The sequence below is a fragment of the Xiphophorus couchianus genome, chromosome 23 (genome assembly GCF_001444195.1).
Source record: "Xiphophorus couchianus chromosome 23, X_couchianus-1.0, whole genome shotgun sequence".
NCBI lineage: Eukaryota > Metazoa > Chordata > Actinopteri > Cyprinodontiformes > Poeciliidae > Xiphophorus > Xiphophorus couchianus.
Window position 1 is genome coordinate 7138987 of NC_040250.1, and position 10945 is coordinate 7149931.

Genomic DNA, 10945 nt, shown 5'->3' on the forward strand with positions numbered 1-10945 from the left:
CGTGGGATAGCTGATTCCATTTCCTGTCCGACTGGACCGTCCCTTCAGCCTGATTCATCCAAACTGAAGTGAAGCAGAGGCGGGTAGAGTAGCTACCCAAAAATTGTACTCAAGTTAAACTAGCACTTCTTTGACATATTTTTACTCAAGTAAAAGTAAACAGTAGTTATCCAAGAAATTACTCAAGTAAGAGTGAAAATGTATTTGATAAAAAGGCTACTCAAGTTACTCATACATTCAGCTAAGTGTATGCTAAATGTTTAGCATGCACTTAGCCATACATGGTAAGTATATGCTAAATGCTCTAGCCAGACATTTAGCATGTATGGCTAGATCATACATGCTAAAAGGTTTTTAGCATGTGTGTTTTGTTTCTCTAAATATTGAGTTTGGAGATTGAATACGTCTGATTATGTAAAAGTTACATAATGAGAAGGATCAAATAAAAAGTTATGTAGAAATTTCGGTATTTTAAAGACCTAAATGAAAATAATTTATATGAACTTTAACAAAAAAAAACTGGTGTTTGTCTGTGTCTGGTAAGTTTTTGGTTAAAACAGGCTTGTTTTTTACTCAGAAAGGTTCCTCACAGTGGGTAGAAAGTACAGCAATTTGACTCAAGTAAGAATAGTGATACCTCATAGCAAAATTACTCAAGTAAAGGTAAAAAGTACAGCATAGTAAAAAAAACCTCCTAAACTTATGTTTTTTCCAATAAGTTACATAAATTGAGTAAATGTAGATTGTTACTGCCAAAGTCTGAATTTATGCTACCATTTCAAATATTCTAATGTCGTAAAATTTTAATTGCAACTCTTTCAAACTGACCTCGTTAGATGTTTTATTTGCAAAATACATGTTATTTTCACTTAATAAATTCTCCCATGTTTAAGGTTCTGGCCTGTGGTCAGTGTGGCTGATTCTGAACTTTTTCCTCCCAGCAGAACATTGTTGTCTGTGTTTGTGTGAGTGCTCCCCTGTCTGCATTGAGATTCTGGTCTTGCTTCTGGTTTCAGCCAAGTCCCGGTTGCCATGCCTACTAGCGACTGGTCGCCCAGTATGAGTAATGATGTGATGTGGCTGTGCTTTAAAGTCCCAACAAAGACCTTATTACCACTGCAGCACCTCATAACACACCATTGTTGTCAAGTGCTTCTGATATTAACCTGCTTGCTCTGGGGCTTCCTCTCTTCACGCAGGAGATGTGCGTGGGTGGATAGGTGTGAGCGAGTGTAGTCGTGTAAGCATTTTTGGAGAAACTCAAATGAAAGTTGCTAGAAACTGGCCTGACTTTGCATTTTAACTTAATAGATAACCAACATAAATAATTTGTTTGCTCTCAGATTAATACTTTTCCTCTACCTAAGTGAGGGGTGTCCAGACTTGTTGTAATGTGGGTAAAAAACTGTTGAGTCAAAAGTACTCATGGGCCAAGAAAATGTAAAAACAATTATAAAAATCAACCAGGTAAAGTCATCTGAATTTTTTTAATGTTTATTTTTTTGTAGATCCATTGTAGATCCAAAACTTTAAAATTATTTAGTTTTCAAATTCTTTCAGGCCTGGCTAAACAAATTTATTCCCAGTTATTAAAACAGGATTTGGGCAACTTTCTTTCAAAACGCTATAGCTGAGTTTAATAAATGAAATAAAAGCTGATTAGGGTGCAGCAAAGTTGGCTTTTCAGTAAATGTTTCTGTATAAATACTTTGTGTTTTACTTTAAATTTTTCATTGCAAGAAAATTATTATTTTACCCTGATTAAAAATATAAAGTTTAATAAACAAATTAGTGTAATACTTGAACTGCATTTGGAGGCCAAAAAAAATCTGTCCAAGGACCACAAATGGCCCTTGTACCTCACTTTGGACACCCCTCGTCTAAGGGTTCATAATTTATTATTATTATTATTATTATTATTATTATTATTATTATTATTATTATTATTATTATTATTATTATTTTACACAGTTATAGAGCAATAACAGCAGGTTCTGCATGTGAAATGCTCTTTGTGGTAACAAAAATACTGCTGCACACAAGAAATCTAGACTGAATGCCCCCTTTCCCACAGTGAAACATAGTGGTGGCAGCATAGTACTATGGGAATACTTTTTGGCTATAATTGATTTTCCTTACCCAATAAAAGTACTTTTTGTTTTCAAAAGCAAACAACAAAGCATTGCAAATGCAAAACTAATAGCTGAAATTCTGAAATATTTTCATAAAGCATAGATTTATTTATACTCTTGTTTGTTCATCAAATCTTGTTCAGTATCTTATTTTTAAATGTAGTTTAAAAGTAATTAATGATGGTACTGAGTTTATTGATGGTTCAGTTTTCAAAGATTATCAGTAATCAGAAATCTAGACATGAATGTTTGGAGGATGATTTTTGCCAATGATCAGGATAAAAACTATTCAGTCTATTCTTCTGACAAGACATATCAAATACTGGGGGGCTTTCTTTTTAAAACATTTTGGTAATAAAGCATATATGCATAAATAAAACAAATTTATTTATTCCAAATAACAGTAATAAATCATCTGCTGTGTGTCGCCTGACAGTGCTCCCAACCCTGTGAACTGTCCACGGGGCCAGACCTCAGCAATGTGTGAAGTACCATAAAACGTGGATTGTGTCTAAGTGTGTGTGAGACACTGAGGCAGGATGATGCCACAGGATGTTTGAATGTTTGACTTGGTTAAACAACATCCTCTGGCAGAGACGCCACAGGCTGCAGATGAAGTGAGAGATAAAAACAACTGAGATCCAGGCCTTCACACCAGCCATTGTCGCTGCTTATCTCTAATGTGGGGCTTTCTGCTAATGACGAGGAGGAGAGAGGCGGAGATACAGGGAGAGTTTGTATCAAGTAGGAGCCAAAATCGTGTTGTTGTGTTTTTGTTAATACAGTTGGAGTTTGGGGACTGCAAGCTCCAAAGAAATTGTGTAGTTATTAGAAAACTGAACTAAAACTCTTTATGCAAATATCTGCACGTGTTGTATTCAGTTCTGTGCAAAGAGTTTCTTTAATTTTTTTTTCCAACAACCAAGACTTTCTTGGAATATTTCAGAAATGCTCAAAGCTCTTGTGAAGGTCTTTCTGAGTTTTTCTTTCGACTCAGGCTCATATTTGTTCAAAAGTATGAACAAATTAAATACAAAAGAACAAGTGTCAGGCTTTTAAGAAAAGACACAAACAGTATCTAAAGATAATGCCTTTAAAAAATGGACAAGGATTCATAACATATTGTATATTCCACAGGACGATGCATAATCTCTTCCTCCCACATCATTTAATTTAGTTCCTTTTAGAAAAAAATGGAAAAACATATGATATAATGAAGACATATGGTTGTCAATTGTGTCTTTTTCCAATTAAAGGGAGAAAAAGGTAACAATCCAGCAAAGAGCTGCCACATCATAATGAATGTGATTCATAATCTTTCACTTCTCTTCACACCGGACATCCATGGGGATCTTTTCTTACAGTTTTTTTTATTTTTCAGATTGAGCAGAGCATTTATTATTTAGGTCAGAAAAATACAGTGAGAATTGTGTCTTTTTTTAAGTCACGCATAACCAAATTTGGTCAAAAAATGAATTTAAAAGTGCAGCTTATTCAGCCCATTTTTCTCAACTCAAACAACTTTTCAAATGAATTTAAGCAAATTTCTGACTTCTTTTTTCTTTTCAAATCTTGCCTTTTGTTCAGACTGTCCCATCAGCAGACTGGCGGGCTGAATAAAATAACCATAAAGGTCAGTAATGTCTTGAGGTGGAACTTGACTTGATATATTAGAGAGCAGGATGCTGCTGAAGCTCAGAACAGTAATGAGAAATGCCTCTTACTTTTCTCCATTCCATGCTAGTTAGTTGCAGAGCCTGGTTAGCAGCAGCGTTGGGTAGTAACTAATTATAGCTACTCAATTACATTTACTTAAGGTAACATTTTTTAAATGTACTTTTAGGTGTATTTGTACTGTACTGTATTTTATACTTTTACTTGAGTAATTTTATTATGAAGTATTGCTACTCTTACGTGAGTAAGATTTCTGGATTTCAAACCCACTGAATGAAGAACAAACATGTTTTATCCAAAATGCACCAGACACAGACGCACACCTGCAGTTTTTAACATTTCAGAAGTTTTATTGAAAGAAACTGATTTGGAAAAGTATTTTTTGACAGATTTTTGTCTTTGTTTTATATGAATTATTGTAATTTTTGTCCAATACCAAAATTCCCACTTTATATTTAGGTCCATCTGATTATGTAATTTTTAAATATTAAATAATTGATCATTTGATCAGTTACTCAGAACTTGAGTAGACTTTTTACCAAACACTTTTTTTACTTTTACTTGAGTAAAAATGTATTAAAGTAGTGCTACTCTTATTTGAGTAAACGTTTTGGGGACTCTGCCCACCTCATTGCACTCTGTTGCACCACTGAACGCCACAGGAAATCCTTTCTTTCTCTGGTCATCAGCTCCTTTCTAGGAGCCAAAATATGAAGAAATGAGAGACCAATTAAGAGCTATTCATGACCTAAATGTATTATTTTAACAGGTTTGTTTGTGTCTTTCAGATAGGAGGTCCCTTTGTTTCAGCCTGATGAGGCGTTCACTCAGGTGCTTCACACAGGATGTCTTGTCCTCTCCGGTTTCCCTCGCCTCTGCTGGCAAATAGGTGCGCCAAGGAGGTTATCATCTTGAAATCACCACTCCAGTACGAGCCTCCACTATACAGGGGGAGGGGACGATGTGCCTGCATACATCACTGTCACCGTGGGAAACCACATCCATCAAATAAAGTCAAGCATTTACCTGTGTGGCTCAGGTGACGATGGAGGAGGGGCTGGGGACTGGACTGGCGGGGTATGTTGGAGAGCCAATGGTGAGAAAGTAACCCTGACATAGGTTACAGTAGTGCTGGTGAGCCACCCATCATACTGGGTTGGCTGGTTAAAGAGGAGTCGGATAAAATTTCATCTGTTAACAGGTCCACAAACCTTTTCTTGGTGGCATCAACAAAAGTCCCAACTCATCTTCTTCCCCTTTTCTGGCTGACAAAAATCACAGGATTAAATTATTATGACCCATATACTTGAGACCCCCTCTAAAATCTATTATAGTTCTTTATTTTAATAGTTCAGACATGAAATATACGTTGGTATGCATTACTAGTGAAAACTGTGTTGGCGTTACCGCAGAAGCTAACATCCACAGTCAGTCAACAGCAAGGAAAATAAATGTCACTGCTGGATTGGCTACTTGCAAATGCCAGTCAATGTCTAGCATTGGAGTTTGGTATTTTAGCTTGTAATGTTTTGAAATATTTTACATATATATAAAAAATAATTTTTGAACAAGCAACTAGAAGTTATATTCTGAAAAAAGTGTCTTTAAATAGGCAAACCATAAATAGTTGGAGGTCACTGCTATCACATCCGGGTGACTGTGGTTCAATGGCAATCTGAATTATTTACTCAAAACCCCACAAACTTATTCTCATTTAACCGTGAATTTACCCAACTGACTCCTATTTCTTTTTTGGGATGATAGACCAGAAAGTGCAGACAAATACCCAATTATAAGGGGTTGCTAAGAAAAATTAGTAAATATTTGGTTGATCAGCATCACTGACTTTAATGTCACCCCCGCTATAGAAAATGAAGGAAAGTTTTTGATTGCTATGGTGATGAAGTTGATTATGGTGACGACTACAGCTGAAAGAAAACTTGAATCAAATCTCAAATCTCTATCTTAAATGACAATATTTGCTGACTCAGATCTCTGAGCATTCATATCCATTAGTTTGTTGAGAGCCTGATTGTTAGTTAAATCCAGGGGGATTGCTTGTGGTTTGGTTTCAGCAGGTTAAATCTGGTTAAATCCTCAGGATTCCTGGGTTTATTTTGTGTTTTAGCTGTGATTAATTCATCCTATTCAAGTGTATTTTGATTCTTTTAGGTACAAAGGTCTCTGCTGTCAGTCAAACTTTCAATTTTGATAGAATTTAGTCTGCTAGGAATTCATACATTAGCTTTTTTTTTTTTTACAGTTTTGAGATATGAAATAATTAAATACTTTACATTTGCAAGTTACTAAATAGATTTTTCAGTTGTAGATAATTTATCCCTTCATATTATCTCTGTGAATGAAGATTGTTGTATTATTGTGGAACTATCATAATTTTCCAACCATTCATATGAATCCTTTTACTAAGTGAAATCTATTAGCACATCAGCTCCACCAACATGTTTTTTTTTTTTGGTTTTTTTTTTACCATCCATAGCATTTCCATCAAGTTGAGTCTGAATTTTGACTGGACTATTTCAACTCATTGATTTTTTCCCCCCTTTATAGCCATTTTCGTGGAGTTGTAGCAGCACATGAAATCACTGTCCTGTGATCAGATTTTGGACCAGATTTTAGCTGTGAAAGACCTGAGGAAGGTTGATATAATTAAAACAGACCTTTAATGTATTTTGGTGCTAAGCTGTTCAGTGATTTATAAACTAACAAAAGTAATTTATAGTCTGTTTTCTGAGCTTCAGTGAGCTAGTATTAGGATTTTAGAACTGAGTGATGTGCTCTATCGACCTGGTTTTAGTGAGAACGCCAGCTGCAGCGTTGTCAATCAGCTGCAGCTGGAGGATTTCTCTTGGCAGACCTGAGAGGTAATCATTGCAGTTCAACGCGACTAAAACTAAACACTTAGATGAGTTTCTCTAGATCCTTCTAAGACATTAGTCCTTCAATCCTGGAAATATTCCTTAGATAATAGAAGGCTGATTTTGTGATTGTCTTCATATGTTTCTGAAGGTTTTGGTCTGAATCCCTTATTACACCCAGATTTCAGGTCTGATCAATCATTTCCAGCTGTATTAACACACACCTGTATGGTCCAGACAAGTCTTTCCCAACTCTATAGAAACAGCAAAAGGGTTATTCTGTTTCCAGAATCGTTTTCTCCACTTCAACATAATTTTTGTTTCATAAATACTGATATTGTAAAATATTTAGTGCTTTTTGAAGCTTGAAATGTCCAGATCATTTTAATTATGTCAAAACACAGAATTGAAAGTATTTGTATTTGTACTTTTATCAATCCTATTTCTGCCAGCCTTTCTGATCCCTGCATTAAACTATGTTGAATCACAATGGTGCAAATGCCTCTCTGCACGTTCTGCATGCTTGTCATACATAAAATGATGAGGGAGAGGCGTTTGTCCCAGCGCAACTGTCAAATTTCATAGATCAACCCTTATTTCAAAATTCATACGGAAGTAATTAAATATAAATCCCCACCCACACATTTATTAGAAAAATCTGTTAGAGATACTGGAGGAGAATTAATTATACTCTAAAGTCATTAAAAGTAGAGTACGTCTCTGCTTTAATTACAACCATTCTTTAATGTGTTCACTTTGAAAGTTTATCATATTCCTCACACTCTAATGAAGCCAACTTCCATCACAAACACAGCCATTCCTTTGACACATGATGTAGTATTTAATTTGGTTTCCTCCTGAATAAATCACTCCTCTGACAATGCTAAACAGAGCTGAGCAGACCATGGTTGATAACAGGGATATTCGGTTACACCTGCTGATATGTAGATAAGATTACATTTGAGACAGAGGGTTGAGGGGCTGGAGGATGGGTTGGGGTGGAGTTGGTATAAAGGTTTCCTCACCCGTGCATGAAGAACAACATCTAAGTTGGTTGGGGCAGGGAGCCAAGAGGATGTCACCAGACCTGGTCTGAACACAGACATAAGTCTCTAAGCTGGGTGTTGAAGGTTGTCGCAGAGCTAATCCCTGCATTTGGACTCTGAAGCGCTCCTAGACATGGAGGTCGGTCCGCTCAGAGTGGATGGAAGCGGGGTCGAAGGGTCGTGTTTACCTGCAGCAGGTATTTCCTCTGAGAACTGATAAGACTCGGGGAGGGGAAGTGCTCTGTTCCAGGTGAGTGCAGAGGGGCCTGAAAAATGACACCAAACACAATCTTTACCTAAAACCCCTTCCTTCCATTTTAGGCTCCGCCCCATGTACCCACAAACAGGTAACCTTTATGGTTCATGAATGACCTGATTCTTCACATTTGTGCCTTTGAGTGTTTATGTGCACTTAGGGTTTTAAAATGCACATTTATATTTACATATATACAGCTCGGGAAAAAAATTAAGAGACCTCTTAAAATGATCGGTTTCTCTGATTAGGTATATGTTTGAGTAAAATGAACTACTGACAACATGTCTCTGAAATCCCAAGCAAAACTTTTATTTTTATTTTATTTGCAGAAAATGAGAAATGGTCAAAATAGAGAAAAAGATGCAGCGCTTTCCAACCTCAAATAATGCAAAGAAAACAAGTTCATATTCATTTAGAATCAACAATACAATCAACAATTAGCATTTGGCCAGTCAGTAGCACCTGTGATTAAATGCATAAGGTCAGGACTCCAGTTTGTAGAGAAGGCCCATTATTGTCTTCTTTTAGATCATTGGTTAAAATTAACCTTTATAATAAGGCCTTTAATATTTAAAGTTTTTTTGTATTTTTATTATTTCATTTTGTCTTCAGATTTTTTGCATTTTAATTGATTTGATGTAAACCTTTTGATTCGTTTTGTATCATCTAGAATTTTGTTTTAATAGATTTTTTAAATGTTAACGAATTTGTAACACTTGTTTAAAAAGGGTCTATTCAAATGAACTATTATTATTATTATTATGAAAAATCTTAATGAAACTTGCTTTTCTATTAAATTATTGCCTTTTTTCTTCTTTTAAATGAACATTTTGTGTTAAATTTTACTGTATGTTCTGGGAAAAGTGTGTTGCTGAAGCAGGCAGCTGTGATCTGACTAAGGTGTCACCTTGTTTGTTTTTCCTTTCTTGCTCTTCCTCACCTGGCTCGGCTCTGCGTCCTTACCCCGGGGTGCTGAGAGGAGTCAGTGAGCTAGAACATGTTAACAAGGCCAGCCTTAACCACTGTATTGAAAGACACACATGGTCTCTGTAAGAGGGAGGGGGAACACATGGCGGCAATGGAAGAGTGAAACGCTTAAAATCATGTTTTAAATTATGAAAATGTGTAGTTCATAAATTGTTTTGGAGACTTTTATATGGATTTGTTTGCAGAAAAATTGTGTTTCTGTTCTTAGTGACCTTGTTATAGGTCTGAACTGGAATATATAGTGAACCTCAGAAAAGTAGTTATTTGGGCTTTTGAAACTTTTTGTCATGGAACAATTTCAACCTTCAATATATCAATCTATAACACAAAGTCAGGGAAAAATATTAAATCGAAGGAAAACAAGAACTTAATTTTTCTTACAAATAGAAAAGCTCCAATGCAGTTTTGTAAACGTATGCAGTAGATAAGGTTGTGGAGAGGTTTAAAGTGGATCAGGTTATAAAACAATATATTAACAACATTTAATTGTTTATCTTCTGAACTTTCGAGATAAAATGATTATCTCAAAGGTTTGGGAGCAATGCAACACCTCAACCACACCTCTACTCATCCAACAATCTACTTTTACAAAATTCACTCTTCATCTTGTTCTTCCAACCCCACTCTTCCTTACCCTCATCCAGATCTCAACTCATCCCTCTTCCTCCTCTTCATCTCTTTTTCTAGTTTCTAGTTTCTTTCTTTTTACCCACATTTCCTTGTTCCAGGTTCCATTTTGGGGACCCAAAGTTGTCTCGGGGAAAAAGCCCATTTCCTAAAGACTGCACCATTTAGCTGAGTCTCTTTCTCCCAGGCTTTTATCAGCACGTCTTCCCTATGACCTATCCTCACACCCAACCCATCCCATTCCATGCATCTTGCTATGGCGACAGTTTTCTTCAGCAAGGTCAATGGCGGGCAATATGGAAGCAGCTAAATGTAAAGAAACCTTGAACAAAACCTGTTGAGGCTGAGACTAAGGTTCACCTTCCAGGAGGACAATAACTCTAAACATACAGCCAAAGTTACAATGAAAGGGTTTATTTCAAAGGTTGTTGCTTATTACCACAGATTCCAACTAAGAATCTGGAACTAGACTTGCAAACTTGTGAATGTGATGCTTAAATCTACCTGCGTTTGAGTTGTTTTGCAGAAAAGAATGGTCTTGTAGAGACATACCACAAAAGCCCTCCAGTGGTAAATGCAACAAAAAGTTTCTCTGCAGTCTTGACTCTGAGATGCGGAAGACACTGTCAGATATTTGTCAAAAAATTTGAAATTCATGAATCATTTTCCTTACACTTCACAGCTAAGCTCTACTTTGTGTTGGTCTATAGTAAAATTAAATAAGTGGAGGTTTGTGGTCACACAAGTGAAATTGTGGAAGGGGTAATGATAGCTTATCCTACTATTTATACTACATCGGTAATATTTGATTCCTTTCTTTAGTTGTTTTCATATAATTCGTAAACTTTTGAAGTTCTATCTGCTGCCCTGAAAACGAGCTTTTATCACCACAGAGCAAACCAGGTGCTGTGGAGAATACATGAGTCTTGACACCTTTAAGCGTTTATGAGCGAGTGAATATGTTTCTGTGTCAAAGAGAGGATCTTTGGTGTTTGTCCTCAAGAGTTAGCATATATAAGGAGATGAAGGAGGTGTGGGAAGTAGGTGCGTGGTACACTCCTGTTTTCTCCTTATCTCCACCTTCTCGCACCCTCTCCTCCCCTCTTCCCATCCCTGCAGTAAGCCTCATTAGTACCAAGGAGCTGCTGAGGTAGCACACGGCTGGCATTGTGGCCAATCCAAACATCGGATTCTCTCCATCCGAGCCCCCCACTTCAGAACCCTCAACCAAATCCCATTTCAGGCTCTGCAGCTGCCCTGCTCTGCCAGAGCACTTAGCGGTGTCATTCTATCCGGCTCTCCAGGCCTCTGAGGAAACAGGCCTGTTTTGTGCTTGGCAGCCTCTGA

General features: G+C 36.7%; 1 long non-coding RNA gene across 1 annotated transcript in view; it reads left to right on the forward strand.

The window, feature by feature from the left end:
* LOC114139181 (uncharacterized) overlaps window positions 1-4877 on the forward strand; it is a 73995-nt gene extending 69118 nt beyond the window's left edge. Inside the window, exon 5 of the long non-coding RNA XR_003594396.1 lies at window positions 4595-4877. This is a non-coding gene — a long non-coding RNA (uncharacterized LOC114139181). The remainder of the gene's footprint in view (window positions 1-4594) is intronic.
* Window positions 4878-10945: the final 6068 nt, after the last annotated feature.